Source organism: Thermobia domestica, chromosome 18 (assembly GCF_964235325.1).
Source record: "Thermobia domestica chromosome 18, izTheDome1.hap1.1, whole genome shotgun sequence".
NCBI lineage: Eukaryota > Metazoa > Arthropoda > Insecta > Zygentoma > Lepismatidae > Thermobia > Thermobia domestica.
In genome coordinates, this window is record NC_137471.1 from 69,993,836 (window position 1) to 70,009,590 (window position 15,755).

Genomic DNA, 15,755 nt, shown 5'->3' on the forward strand with positions numbered 1-15,755 from the left:
TTATCTCAAAATTTGGGAGGACTGTGTTGGCGTACCCCTTAAATTTAGTAATTGTCAGCAAATGAAATTTGGTAAATGTTCTCTTGGACTCGAATATATAATCTGTAAATTTGGTTGGTAATCTGTAAATTTACCCTGTATTATTATTATTATTATTATTATTATTATTATTATTATTATTATTATTATTATTATTATTATTATTATTATTATTATTATTATTATTATTATTAAGTATTCTGTCTTTCGGTAGGTCTTGGGACTAATAGATTTTCTTTATTTTTTTTAACTCCCAATATTTTCTCTATCTTTCAAATCATAGATCAGTTGTGTTCTTCTACTTATTCCTCACTTTACTTCCATCTTACCTTCTATGATGGTATGAAGAAGACAACTTCTTCGCTCGATGTGTCCAATGCAACTTGCCTGCTTATAAAGGACGCTGGCTGACTAAAAGCTTCATCTTTTCTCCTATCCATTTTAAAACAACTTTTGTTATTCTCTTCTGTCCATTTTACATTCTTCATCTTCCTTTAACACCATATTTTGAACCTCTCAAAATATTTCCTCTCTGACTTTCGCAATGTCCAAGTCTCTGAACCATACAGTTCAATATTTCATATACAGCACTTGAACAACTCCTTCCTTAGTTCACTATTTTAACCCTCCGTAGCAGCCGCTGATTTCAACATTTCTGTTGGCACTGCATACAGAATCATACGCGAGTTTTCATCGTGTTGGGTTCCAAGACAACTCACTGGACAACATCGCAACACTTATATAGCCCGTTGCCTCAATTCTATGATCCGCTCCCACAATGAAGAGAACAACTTTCTCTGCCGTATTCGGATTCAGCATAAGAGCTTGATTTATCACTACCTCCAGAATGTAAGCAGACGTCGATAGAATGGAAACATCCTACTTCACCTGTGAGGAAAAAGATCAAGGTTCAACCATCTACAAGTAAGGTTCTCTTGACTGCCTTTTAGGATTCCACAGGCTCACAGAATTTTTGAAGAAAGGGGAAACGGTCAATGCTGTATGTTATTGCCAAAGACTGGAGAAAGTAAAAAACACAATTGAATGTGAGTTGAAAAAGGTACACATTCCAGAAAATAGGCAAGCTAAACTGGAATGGCTATATTAATTTTATATGTACCTACACCGCTTGAGAGGAACTACGCATTCATTAATTTTAGACCCTCTTTCTGAGGTCTGCGGGAACTTATGAGTGAAAAATCAAACATATTTCTGGAATGTGTTCATTTTTCCACCCAGTGTTTGAAAGTTGAGGTTTTTGGAATGTGTTTCTTTTTCAACTCACTCAATCAATTCACCCCAAACGTTCTTGATTTCTTTGTCCTAGTGTCATTCTTCTAGATGTAAATGGCCTTCCCCTTTCTGCAGCGCTAACACAGGCTAAACTTCTAGAAACGAAATGGGAAAAGTTAGAATACACTCCTACAGCCCTGATTTACCACCAAATGACTTTCATTGTTTCCTCAACTAAAGTATCAGCGGCAGAAGGATAATTTTCAGGATAATTTGGAGGTTTAAACAGCTGTGAAAAGTGTTATTTGTTCTCTGGACTCCAACTGTTTTATCAATATATTTCAGAAACTCGTACAACGATGGAACAAATGCTTGTGTTATGTTAAGATCGTGTTGGAAAGTGAGAAGTGACCAAGCTTCTTGATGCAACTTGATTTTTGTCAGTACCTTAAGACTTCTTTCTTTTTTTTTTTTTTTTTTGGCAGCATAAGATAACTTTTTTCTTGAATGAGCCACGTACGTAACTAATGATAATCTTCCTCTAATCTTCTCATAGGTTAGATGTGTTTCCTCATACTGAGTACTATCATTATTGGATTTCTTGAACAACATACTTTGCAATTACAAATAGAATTCGGTGCAGGCTCTTCAATAAAAGCTGGTGGGGCTCCTATGGCTGCTGTACAGAGGTGATTACGCTTGGGCAGGTGCGCACCAAGAAAGTTTGTTGGAAGATGTCCAAGATTTACAGCAGTCCATACTCCAAGTCACTACGTCTATGTGGTATTGAACGAGATTATTTTGCACCCTAAAAAACGATAAGTAATTGCAAATTCTTCTATATTTTCAGAAAAAAATCCTGGAACAAGACTTTTTATATATAAGAGAAAGGGTATAGATAAAGTATAAGAGCAAATTTTCATGCTACAGCAATTATTCCCCTGCTAAACAACTATAATTTAATTGAGAAAGTGTCCATATGTATGTTGAGTAAGGACGTTTTGAGGGTCGGACCAGGTGGACTCCCGTGGGTGTGTCCCTGCGCTTGGGTGATTTTGTTTGGCAACTCTAATAGTTTACTAAGTACTAAAAAATTAAGTGTAGTGCTAACATTATGTTATGATAAAAAAAAACACATCAACATGGGTTTACATGTCGGTGGGTGTCTATGTGTTGAAGTAGAATATTTCTTGGACAGCAACACACTTGCTCCAACGGTGCTGAAATGCTCTAAACCCAGTAAAAAAAATCCTTACGTTGTGCCCACAGAAACTCCTCCACGGCTGTAATGACGTTTATCGCTTCCAAAACGTTGTTCTACTTGAGCCTTTTTTAGATTAGGGAACAAGTGGAAGTCTGGGGGCAGATCTGGAGAATAGGGTGGATGAAGAACAAATTCAAAGACGCATTCGTGAATAGTAACCATGGCAGCCGCTGATGTGTGGCCGGGAGCATTGCCACGATGGTAGAGAACGCCTCTGGACACCATTTGTGGCGTTGTTTCTTGAATTTGCACTCGAACTTCTTTTAAGAGGTCACTATAGTATCGTCCTCTGATGGTATGAAGTCTTTGCAGGTAATCAGTGAGTATCACACCTTGGGAATCCCAAAAACAGAGGCCATCACTTTGCCAGCGGAGGGGGGTCACTTTTGTCTTCTTTAGGCTAGGGGAGGAGGAGTGCTTCCATTGTTTAGATTGTTGTTTTGTTTCTGGCTGGTAATGGTGTACACAACACTCGACAGAGAAAATCGTCCACATCACGTTCTAACAATTTCAAATTGTCCACGGATAGGAGGTACCGAGTGCGTTTTTGTTCGGGAATGAGAAGACGTGGGACACATCGAGCAGAAACTTTTGATAAACCAAGCTCATTCTTCAGAATATAATCTGCTCGCTCCTGTGATATGCCCAGCACGTCTGCTATCTGTCAAATTAACAATCGGATGTCTTCCATGATCATATCAAGTACCAGACCAATGTTTTCTTTGGTGGTAGCACTTAATGGTCTCTCAGATCTCGGCTCATCTTCAACATTCTGCCTACCACGTTTGAATCCCTGCACCCATCTTTCGATGCTGGCATATAAAGGGGTGGATTCACCTACGGTATTTACCATGTCCTGGAGGAGCTCAGACTCCGACATTTCTTTTAATTGCAGATACTTGATGATTGGCCTGTACTCGATTTTTTCCATTTTCCCAACTTCTGCCATCTCACTCACTTCAAGAGCATGTAAAAGACAAAATAAATTACTTAGACCCAAGAGTTTAATACACACTAATATCAAAGGTTGTACTATTTTAATACATATAATTCTTCCATTCTAGATTCTCATTTTCTATGTTAGGCTCAAAACTTTTCATTCACCCCTCGTAATAAGTCAAGATGTAATGACCCACTATGCAACAATCTGACCTGAATGCATGGTATAGCAATAGGGAAATGCGACTTACTTTGTGAAAATATTAATAACAAGTGGAATAAACTTATCTCGCTTTATTCAAAGTTGGTGCCTCCTCTACGCATACACAGGTTTGCACGATACAGTAAGTCATAGTATGGCTGCCAGATTTTTTTAGAGGAAGAAAAGAAGATAGGTAATGATATGTGATATTTATACATGGTTTCACATAAAAAATTATGCCAGAAAGAATACTTGAATACTTGACATTAGACTTGACAACACTAGTCATGAAAATAACTTCTGGAAGTCTGGACTCAGTATGATTTGAGAAGATTGTCCTCCACGGGACACTCACTGAAATCATTATCTTCCCATACTGTTCGTAGCTTTTTTTCAAGTTTTCCAATACCTTGCAAGTAGCATATATATAAAGGAATACGTGAATCACCGTTAGAAAGAGAGAGAGACAACAAAAGAGTTAACAATGAAATTCTCTATGTACGTGGTGTTTCAAAACAACACCGACAGTGTTTGGGAAATGATTCCTGACACCAAGATAAGACAAAAAATATAGACTAACCTGGTTGCATAAATCCGTCATTTCGAAGTTATAGGCTGCCGAAAACAAGAAAAAATGAACTTTAAAGGTCCATAGCTCCAATACTATGGAACTTACCGTAGTCGGGTCAAGATATCTCTTAAGAACTAGCATGTGCCCTATGCAAATATAAATGTTTCAGAACCCTGCGGTACTTCAGTAAAAAAAAAAAATTAATAAAGGTAGTTGGTAAGTACTTCCTATTATATGCCTGTAGCCAAACTCCCTCTATAACTACGGTAGGTTCCATAATACTAAAGCTATAGAGCTTTGGACCTTGGAAGTTCATTTTTCTTTTTCTTTATGTTTTGTCATGTATCCCAAATTTACAATGTTGCATGAAAGATGGTGTTCTCACTGTTTTAACACAATTACCTACATTGTGGTTGCAATACAACCTCTTATGGAACTCTACGTTTTTTATAGATATTGAAATTAATATTTTGAGGGAAGCATTTTATGTAGCGGAAATTATGTATTCACATACGTTGGTTGCGCTTGGTAATGAAATATATCAACAAAATAAATTACTTACTTACGTAAAGAAAATAAAGTTTACTAATACCGGAAAATAAACAAAGAAATAATTACGTAATCAAGTCACATTTGCGATGTACTTATTGTTAGGAGCAAGATATTCATTGAATGTGCGGATGATGGGTAAATACACTTGATTCAAATAGATAGACAGAAAAAGGTAATTACAGAGCTGTAAGACTTCAGCGCATGCTACTATATAAAAGAAAACAATTATTTATCATCACCCAGACCATACTACTGCATATATTAGCAGTGGCGGTTCTTGCCTAAGTACAGAATGACTTGCGCGACTGAAAATAAAGTGATTATTTCTTGCGAGACTTTCCAATTATATGATTTTGGATAAAACATACTGTTTGTGCCACTGTGTACACATTCGAAAACTTACGTTCTGTACTTGGATATATAAGATACAAAAAATATTTCTGTACCTTCGTCTATTGTCAGGACAAAGGAATAACATGCCAAAACACGAGCTTCGCGAAAACCCGCCTAAACAGCTGGATAAAAAACTATGAACAGTATGAGCGAATATACAATGCAAAGTCAACTCCGTTATGGTGACCTAAGTTTGAAATATAAGATGACGGACATCGTTCTGTTATTGGTGACGTCGAATTAAAGGTAGGTGATTACCGAAGCAAACCCACGTAAACGACACGTGAGGGTTTAGAGGATCTCCGCGTTGTTTATTCGATTGTAGCAGTATATGTGGAAAACGGATGGATGTCACACAAATTGACCGAGCATAAAAATATTTATGTTTTAAATTCTACTTTATGTTGCTACTGCTCTTCTAGATCACATACACACATGCAAGGAACCTGATTCTTATACTTGCAGCAACCAATACGTTCTACCAAGGATTAAATTATGCTTCTACTCCTAAAACCTTTCCAGAGCATACGTTGCACTCAGTGAAGTTTGTTGTGAAAGTGAGATGCTTTCCTATATCTTACTCATACTTTGCAAATCCATCACTCTCAAAAATTCAGAATATTGAAATAAAATGAAATGAAATATTTGAGTTTTACGTCCCACGATTATGCCGGTTAGGCTAAAGGAGACGGTGATGATGAGTAATGAATGAAATGGTGGAATGAAGAAAGTGGGAGGAAACAGGAGAACCCGAGGAAACCTACGCACACGGTGTTTGTCCACCACAAAGTTCACTTGGCGGGGGATGGGATCGAACCCGGGACCCCTAACACCAGAGAAGAATATTGACAATATACTCGTACTTCAAATACTGAAACTCTCTTTCGGTCGGAGGGGCCTCGGTGGCTCAGTGGTAGAGCGTTCACCTCTGGTGCTAGGGGTCCCTGGTTCGATCCCAGCTCTCGCCAAGTGAACTTTGTGGTGGACAAACACCGTGTGCGTGGGTTTTCTCGGGGTTCTCCCGTTTTCTCCCACTTTCTTCATTCCACCATTTCATTCATCACTCATCATCACCGTCTCCTTTAGCCTAACCGGCATAACCGTGGGACGTAAAGCTCAAAGATTTCATTTTTTTTTCTTTCGGTCATTAGTCAACAGAAAAGATCTAATCATGTTACACTATAACAATATGAATAAATGAATGGTACAATGTATATATGCATTGTAATACGAAACGCGCTCTATCCACCCCGCTTCCCCTACTGACTTCCATCTTTTCCAGCACCTGGACACGTTCTTGAACGGGCACCCCAAGGATACCTCCGAAGAATTAATACCCTGTAGAAACGCAAATTTTTATAACCTAATATCCTATCATCCTGCATTAACACAATATCTATCACACTGAGTAAAAACGTAGGTTACATGCTTATTTCCTATAGTTTTTGGACGTAATGTACAACCCTATGTAAAATCCTGTAGCAAATGTATAAGTGAAAACGTGCTTTATAGGTACTTCCCGAATAAGTGTTCTGAATAAACGTTCTTCCCGTACAAAAGAGAAATGTAAATAGGCGGTCAGAATCTCACATACAGATGGACGTATATAACATATAGCTGACGTATCTAACTGCATATACGTATGCAATATACGGAAGATTGTTAGATGTCTGATATGCTGCAGCGGGATGATCTATCATCTAAACTGCAAAAGGGCACTACGTATATAGAATATAGATAATGTACGCTCCATACAGATTTCCGTAGTAAACACAAGGATTCCGTATGTTCGTACAATATACCGCTGTCCAAATAACGGAGTTTTTTCTCAGAGCAAATTTCCAAAATTTTGGCAGTCTGTGTTCACCTTGAACTCAGAGAATAAATGGCTCATAGGCTTAGTTATGGCTCTTAGGCTCATAGGCTTAATATCATTTTTATATTAGGCTTAGTCTTAATATAAAAATGAGATAAATTTTACTTTTAAATGGATCTTAGAACTACTACTTGCTTCAATCTGCCGTATAGTAAAGAGTGACATGAGTTTCTCAAAGCTTCATCCGAAACTTGACAAAATTCATTCTTTACACAGCTGAAATTGTTAATCTTTTGGTTAAATAAAAATTAAATAAAAAGTAATTTTAACAGTGTGAGTTAAAAGTCAATTAGCAAATGTACTCGTACCTCAAAGGAGTTAAAGGAGGGTTTAAGTTAATAGTTTATTTATGTTACCGTAGTTGTGTTGATGTTTGGAAAAATATGAGTTACAAGTTGAGAAGTAACGGGCATTTAATTAAATGTTTTAAAATTATATCAATTGGTGTATGCGTTGTAGTGAGGCACGATCAAAATTATTTCGCATAATAAAGAAGCTATTGGAGAATTATGAGAATATTGGAGCCGCGATGGCTCACTGGAAGAGCGTTCATCTCTAGCGAATGCAGTCCCTAGTTCAATCCCAGTTCGCACCAAGTGAACTTTGTGGTGAACAAACTGTTATGTTTTTGAGTTTTCTCGGGGTTCTCCCGTTTTCTTTCACTTTCTTCATTCTACCATTGCATTCATTTCTCATTCTCATCGTCTCTTTTAGCCTTCCCGGTATAATCGTGGAAAGTAAAATTCAAACATTTCATTTCAAGATTGTGATAATATTGTTTTTATCAATTCTTATCATTGGAATAGTAGTACTGTACCTTTGGGACTCAACAATGTTGCAGGACTTTGTGGTGGACAAACACCGTGCTCGTGGGTTTTCTCGGGGTCCTCCCGTTTCCTTCCACTTTCTTCATTCCACCATTTCACTCATCTCTCATCACCGTCTCCTTTAGCCTAACTGGCATACCAATGGGACGTTAAAGATTTCGTTTAATTTTTTTCAACAATGTTGCAAAATGCAGTGGAAAACTGAGCAGTTTTAATTTCTTCATAATTCATTGTTTCACAGAGAATTGAAGTTTGTAATTATAAGAGTATGATTTGTTTATTACGTTGTCTGTATTTATCATTTCTATTAACTATTGTTTTATGGGGAATCATAGATGGAAATTTAATAGTGGATCAACAGAATTGAAAAATCAAACAATACTGAAGTGCAGAGAGTAATGAAATGATTCAATGGAAATAGGCTACAGTATTTGATACACTTATACCAAGTAGACTAGGAATTTATAGATTACATAATAAGTTTGATGAAGCCCCATCTGCAAACGCCAAAGAATGATCAACCAGTCAGTGTTACTACCCAGGACAATGAAATCTCAGTTGCGTAGGCATTTATAAAAAAAAAAGCCCACAATAACAATGAAAGAAAGAAGCTTCTCGTTTCCCGCAGGCCTTTGAGGTGTCTGATGCAACGTTTAGGTTTGAAAACGTATTATTTCATGGATTATTAAAGAATAATCCAGATCGGCGATTACAATTCTGTCAGGTAATGTTGAATACAGAAAGACAAGGTGATGGCATCTTTCGAAAAGTGTGTTGGTCAAACGAAGCAAATTTTAAAATTTCATCCGCTGTTAATTAGCATAACTGTGTCTATTACGCAACAGGAAAGCTCTATATAACACTTGAACAAGAAGTTTGGACGAGACTTTCATGTAAAGACATCATTGGATCTATCTTTTTTTAATGGAACTGTTAGCCACGACTTGTTACAGGACATTGTTATTCTACAATTTTGGCGACAGCATGATAATGATGACCTTTACTTACAGCAAGATGGAGCTCCTTCCCACTATATGGTAACAATGCGCGAGTTTCTTGACAATAAATTACACAATATTTGGATAAGTCGAAAAAAGACAGTTGAAGGGCAACACGATCACCAGACTTCATTCCAATTTACTTTTCCTTTTAGGAAGTTGTCAAAGATAACGTGCTTTCAAGGAAAACACGCAATATTGGCGACATGACTAATTTCATAAAAGAAGCGTTCGAAGAAATGAATAATAATAAAGCCAAAGTGCGTTTGAGTGTAGAAACTAGATTGCAGGAATTTGTAAATGTTAAAGGCCGATACTTCGAGCATCTCAGAGAATGTACTTAAGTGTAGTTTTCATATCATCCTGATTGTAACCTCATGAAGTTATTCCTTTTTTTCATAATCAAGAACTCATTATATAATGCATAACTACTTATAAAGAACACAAGAAATCTTATGTCTGTATATCTACTTATGTCTGTATATTCAACCCCCCCCCCCCCGATGTATTATGTGAAAGGTGTAATATTTCCTGAACAGATAAAAATACACAGTTTATTTTGTTTTCATTAAGACTTATTGCCTAGTAATACTTCCTTGTAACGGAGATTGTAGTGAAGATTGATTATACGGATCCATACATAAATTCATGAAATATATACTTCTTTCTCTCTACATTCACTTTCTGTACTTTCAGCAACCATTTTTGAGCTGTGCAATTGCATTCTCCGGTGGAGATTCACTTTAAGATGTGTTGTGCAAAAACACCAACCAACCTGTGCTTATAACCACTAAAAAACACGAATACTATCTAAGCGAGTCAGAGCAGGACCGTGGCAAGGTGTGCGTTCGTAGGGAACAGGCGCGTTAGCGACGGTGGGAATACGCGTAAATAAGGATTGTAGAAAACCATTGCCTTCACGACACGAAGATGCGTGATTGGTCCCTTCATTTATACTTTCAGTTACAAACCTGAAAAACTTACATTTTACTAATCTTCACATCTCCACATCTTACAGCTCTGCCGTGCTAAGAATTTGTAACAACTTTAGAAATTTGCAGGAACTTCGCCAACACTTCAGACGTTCCACTTGTTAACTCTTCCTACCTTCGTATACCTGAATCACCTTTCTTTACTTTATACACTGTGCTCAATGGCTACATAAAGAGAATGTGTGCAACATGTTACATTTCAATTTCTGTTATTTCTACGTACAAACGGACGTAACAACACAACGTACTTCGATATTCAAAGTCTTGTCTATTACAATATTCGTATAAATTATTCTGTAAATTTTAAAAGTTATCCGTCCGTCACTATCTACCTTATGCACGAATACGGGAATACCAGATTCGACATTCATTAAATGTATTTTCACGTACATACGCATCTCACAGGTCAAAACATACCATATTTTTATTATTTTCTACACTACTAGATTAAGTTATTGTTACAAATTTCTGTAAATTTTACAAATCAGTGGCTCTGTATAATCAATCTGCACCGCGACTCTAACTCAGGGCCGTGCTGGAAAACCAATGAGGGCGGTGGACAAGTCTACTAAAAGGGCGCCCATACAACGGGAATATATATATATATATATATATATATATATATATATATATATATATATATATATATATATAGAGAGAGAGAGAGAGAGAGACTTTGAAAGAAAGTATGGGTGCCATTTTATATCAAAATCACCACCAAATTTGTTTTAGTATTAACGTAAATAGCTAACCTCGAATCGAAATCCTCTTTACTACAGAAAAACTTTTTAGTTCCTGCAATTACATTTTTGTCAAATAAAAAGAAACTAAATGTATCAACAACTTAATACAGAACACCTATGGACGTAGGAGGCTAATTGCCGCGTTTACAAAAGCTCTCCATTAATTTCTGTCCTTAGAAAACTGAACCCAGTTTCTACTTTATATTTCAAGCTCTCCGAGAACCATTTTAATATTGTCCTCCCATCTGTTCCTCGGTCGTCCTAACGGTCATTTTTCTATTTGGATTTCCAGCTACAACTTTGGAAGCGTTTCTAATTTCTTCCATTCTGGCTACATAACCTGACCATTTGAGCCTCCTAGACTTCATGACCCTAACAATGTTTGGTAAACGGTATAAAATTATGCAGTTCCTCCTTATGAAATTTCCGCCCTTCCCCGTTCCTTTTGGAGTTCAAATATTGGTTTAAGATTGTTTCCAAATACTTTCATTCTGCGTTATTCCCTCAGAGTCAGTGACCATGTTTCGCAACCACACAGCACAAAAGGCATGATTATCGTTTTATATTTTGAGCTACACATTCCTCAACAGAATTAGCGACAAAAAAGATTTTTAACTGAATAAAGCACGAAATCCCTGCTTTCAGTTGGCATCAATTTTTTTAGTGATTATGGTTTTGGTCTGTTGATAATGATCCTAGATATTTGAAAGTATCCACTTTGTCGAAAGAAAATATTATTTGGTATGTTGACGCATCCATAAAATGCACTATTACGATCCCGACAAATTTCTATTTATTTAGTTTTCTCTGCGTTTACTTTTAAGCCTATATCCATGCAAGCGGTAATTAAGATTTCTGCATTCCTTTCTATTATTCTATCATTACCTATTAAATTTACATTATCAGCATACGCCATAACCTGGCAAATACAATTCAGCTCTAGGACCTAATTTCTGCCTTTGGTTTTCCTTATCGTGTTTTCCAGAACAAACTTAAGTAATAATGACGACAACGCATCTCCTTGTTTCAGGTCATTCTCATCGTGAAAGCTCGTGAACAAGAATTTCTGTACTCGAACCTTACTTTGGGATTCATTTAAACATATCCTAATTAATCTACCTTTTTTGGTATTGCAAATTCTGTAAGCATATTGTACCCGCCTACCAGAGTCTAAAGTCAATAATTGATGTGCCAGAATGTTGTATTCTCTCATTTCTTTTCAAATATTAGTCGAATGGTAAATATCTGGTCGATAGTTGATAGATTTTACCTAAATCCGTTCTGAAATCTCCAATAATTTCATCTGCGTATACAATCTTGTCATCTGCGGAGTCAATCTTGCTAATACAATGTTTAAGAGGATTTATTGGATGTTGACAGAAGAGAAATGCCTCGATAATTATTAAATCTGTTTTGTTGCTTTTCTTCTGAACTGGAACAATGATTGATTCTCTTCACTCTTGTGGTAATTCCTCCTTGTTCCAGATAATGAGAATGAGTTTGTGTATCTTGCTCTACAATATTTCCCCTTCAGCTAAAATTAAATCAATCAGAATTTCGTCTACACCCGGAGATATGTATTTAATTGTTTAAAATAGCGATTTCTATTTCTGTCTGGTTAGGTTCTGGAAGATATGGTTATGCTGCATGCATTTCACTTTCTCCACGCGCATTAGTATTTGGCTATGAGTTAAGCAAATCGTCAAAGAAATCTTTCCATTTATTTAAGATTATATCTGTATCAGTGAGAACTGTTCTTTAGGTTTCTTTAATATATAACCACAAAGTTGATAGCCTTTCTTAAGTTCGTTGATGCATTTATACTTGCCCCGAATGTTTTTGTTTTCACTATTATTTTCAAGTTAATTAATTTTAACTTTCAAAAGTCTCGTTTCTTTGTTCTAAAAGTTTTAGAAGTTTTCTGCCAGATGACAATGAAATTTTATGTAGTTATTTCGTTCGGATTTTGTAGCAAATGCAGTTTCTTCTGTTTTCTCTTCTCTGCTGGACTATGGTTTGTTTCTGCGTGCTGCAATATTTCTTTTGCTGAAATGTTAATGTTATCTCTAATTTCAACCAAGTATCTTGAACACTAGTGCACTCCAAACCTTCTAAAACCGAGAATCTATTCGACACTTCAATCTGGCTCCCCTCTCACCTGACTCTCGTCTATTAAAAAAAAATAATAAACCGCTTCGTTTTCAGATATTGAATATTTCCTTTTTCAACGATATTCTCTCTCTTACTATCACAATCAACTCCTCTGCACGACCGAACATCAGTTGTGCTAGACTGTTCTTTTCTGTCTACTAAAATATGATCAGTGTGAATATGTGTTTTTCCATCCGATGAAGTCCAAGTATATTTATGAATGTCGCGATGTTGGAATTTTGTAATCTTCACGATAAAGTTTCTGGATATTGCAAAGTTCACGAGTCTAATGCCATTGTCACACCTTTCCTTATGCAGACATTTATTTCCTATAATCGGTTTGAATATACCCTCTGGTCCTACCTTTGCATTGAAACCGCTTAACAGAATTTTCATATGGTATTGCAGGAGATGATCAAATACCCGTTCTATTCTTTCGTAAAAATTGTATTTATTTAATCGGCATCCTTATTTTCTGATGGGGCATGTGCATTTAAAACAATAATATTACACCACCGACCCTTAAAAGAAGTAAAAGAAAATCTATCATTAACAAATTCAACATATGTAATTGCTGATATTACGTATTCCTTTGTGAACGGAAAGCCCTGTTTCTAGTTGGTAATTTTTAATTTGTTCCCCGTAAAAGAACGTAAACTTTTCCGACTTGACTCCTTCATTTCCTTCTCATATAACTTCCTGATATCCTACTAGGTACAACCTCTATTTCTAAACTCATTTTTTTTTTTTTTTAATTTTAACGCGCCTGCCCTATAGAGACTTCTTATATTCCATGTTCCAAATCTCATGTCGATTTTACTTTGCTGAGTTCGTGCCAAGTTATCAGTTCTGATCCGAGGATTCTGCGAACTTATCTGAACAATCCTTTTTTTACAGGATGAAGTTGTTAGCCCCCACCCAATTCTCAAGTTGGATCATCACCCCTTCTCTGTCCGCGACTGCTTACTCAGTATATTCGCAGCTAACCTCTATATCCCAGAGGCCTTCTCCTCGATCCACAACCTGAGGACGCGTCGTGCCGTGGTGAAAGAAAGAGCACATTTTACGGAAATTAATACAGCTGTATTTCAGAAATACAACAGGTACTGATTATCCGCACACTGTTTTAAAACACAGAGGAACAATCAATATGCTCGGATATATGGATGCATATTAAGACTGTGAAAGCTTCGATGCCGTAAAAATCGTAAATTAGAGACTAGTGTCATTGTAGTATTACATAAATGCATCGTACGTTTGACTATCCGAACTATTCTTGATGTATCACATTATTTCGCTTTATAGCTATAAAACTTCATAATATTTTTGTAAGTAATTATACTCTTTACCTGTTCCCTGCCAATAGCAACTGTATGAATATATAATACAAAACTGAAGTACAGAAGAATATTTTTTTTTTTAAAAAATAATGTGATACTTCGCGGGGCATCTTATGTAAAGAGCGCCTTGTATTCTTCACAGGTTCTGTACTACCAGTCAGTATTTGAATTTATTAAACAAAGCTGGTATACAGGATAACTAAAACCACTTATCTATAATGTGATGTTTCGTAGGGCGCCTTACGTAAAGGACGCACTGTATCTTTCACGGGTTCTTCGCCAACAGTAACTGTGTGTATTTACTGTACAGAACTGTGCTATGCAGAAGAGTAAATAAAATCGTTTATCTTTGATGTTGTCTCGGAAGGGCGCCTAATGTAAAGGGCGCACTGCACCTTTCACGGGTTCTTTACCAATAAAAATATAAGAATTTATTACTAAAAACCTTTATTTATACTGTGATATTTCGGAGGGCGCACCGGGACACATCCCGGTGTCCCGGTGGGCCAGCACGGGCCTGCTCTAACTTATGTATTTCAATAAAATATTTAAAATTTTGCGTAATAAATTTTCACAAGTGTACTGTTTGTTAAATATTGCTTAGGTAAGGTCTACTACAACTGTTCGAGCGTGCAGCGGAATAACAATCTTTGGCAGAATATCTGCCGCACTTTCAAGTGATAAGTATTCTAATCTATTCTATTCATCTCCCTCGCGGGAGATTTTATAATTAAAAGGTCACAGCACTAAGGCCAAGTTGACTGCTTCACTAGAATTGTTTTAAATCTTTTTGTTGTTATTATAATTGTAGAAGATGGCCCGTTCCAAAATGGACGAATTGGCCTGTTTCAAATAGTTCTGTTTCCACACTAGTTTGTGAATGAAAAAGGAAGGCAGAAGCGTAGAACATACAAAAAATTATGTATAACACTATAAAAATTGTAATACACTAAATTATGTCCAAAATTGAAATTGTTGTTTAAAATTAAATTGAAATAATTGAAGAGCATGTCGCTCTATTGTGTAGAACATTCTACGCCAACTTGCCCACCATGCCCACCCAAGTGATAAGTAGTTTGTTGCATTTTGAAACTGAAACATAATACACTGTTCTTTGTTCTTTTCTTTCTTCGTTCCCTCTTTTCTTTTCTTTTCAGAAAATGAAATGTAAAGTGGAGATACGTACATCCAACTATATTGTTAACAAACACGTCATTATGTTATATGCGCTGACATCTGGTACTTCTCTTTGAACATTTTAAGATCTTGAGAAATTGTTTCTTATATGCACCTTGAGAACATCATTTCTTAGTTGGTAATTCTGTAAGAACTAATGTGTTGGGAATTTGAAGAGAAATGGAAAATTTTTTGAGAGACACACGAATATATTGTCACATTGGCATGGATCGAACCCCACTTTCCACATTTGACAGGATCTAGCTTTTCCCCTGTAATGATGCTGTTCAATGTTTATTGATTCGAATATATAAATGTTGAAATGCAAACTGCATTTGAGATAGCAACATCAGGAATCAAACCCAAATCTATCAAACGAAAGGCGAGGGCACTAATTTTATAGTCACAAGGTACTATTTTTAGAATACATATATATATATATATATATATATATATAAA

General features: G+C 36.2%; 1 protein-coding gene across 1 annotated transcript in view; it reads left to right on the forward strand.

Moving 5' to 3' along the window:
- The window catches only part of LOC145676060 (uncharacterized), a 1,660,834-nt gene that overhangs the window by 1,054,768 nt on the left and 590,311 nt on the right, over positions 1–15,755 (forward strand). The gene's annotated exons all lie outside the window — the stretch shown is intronic.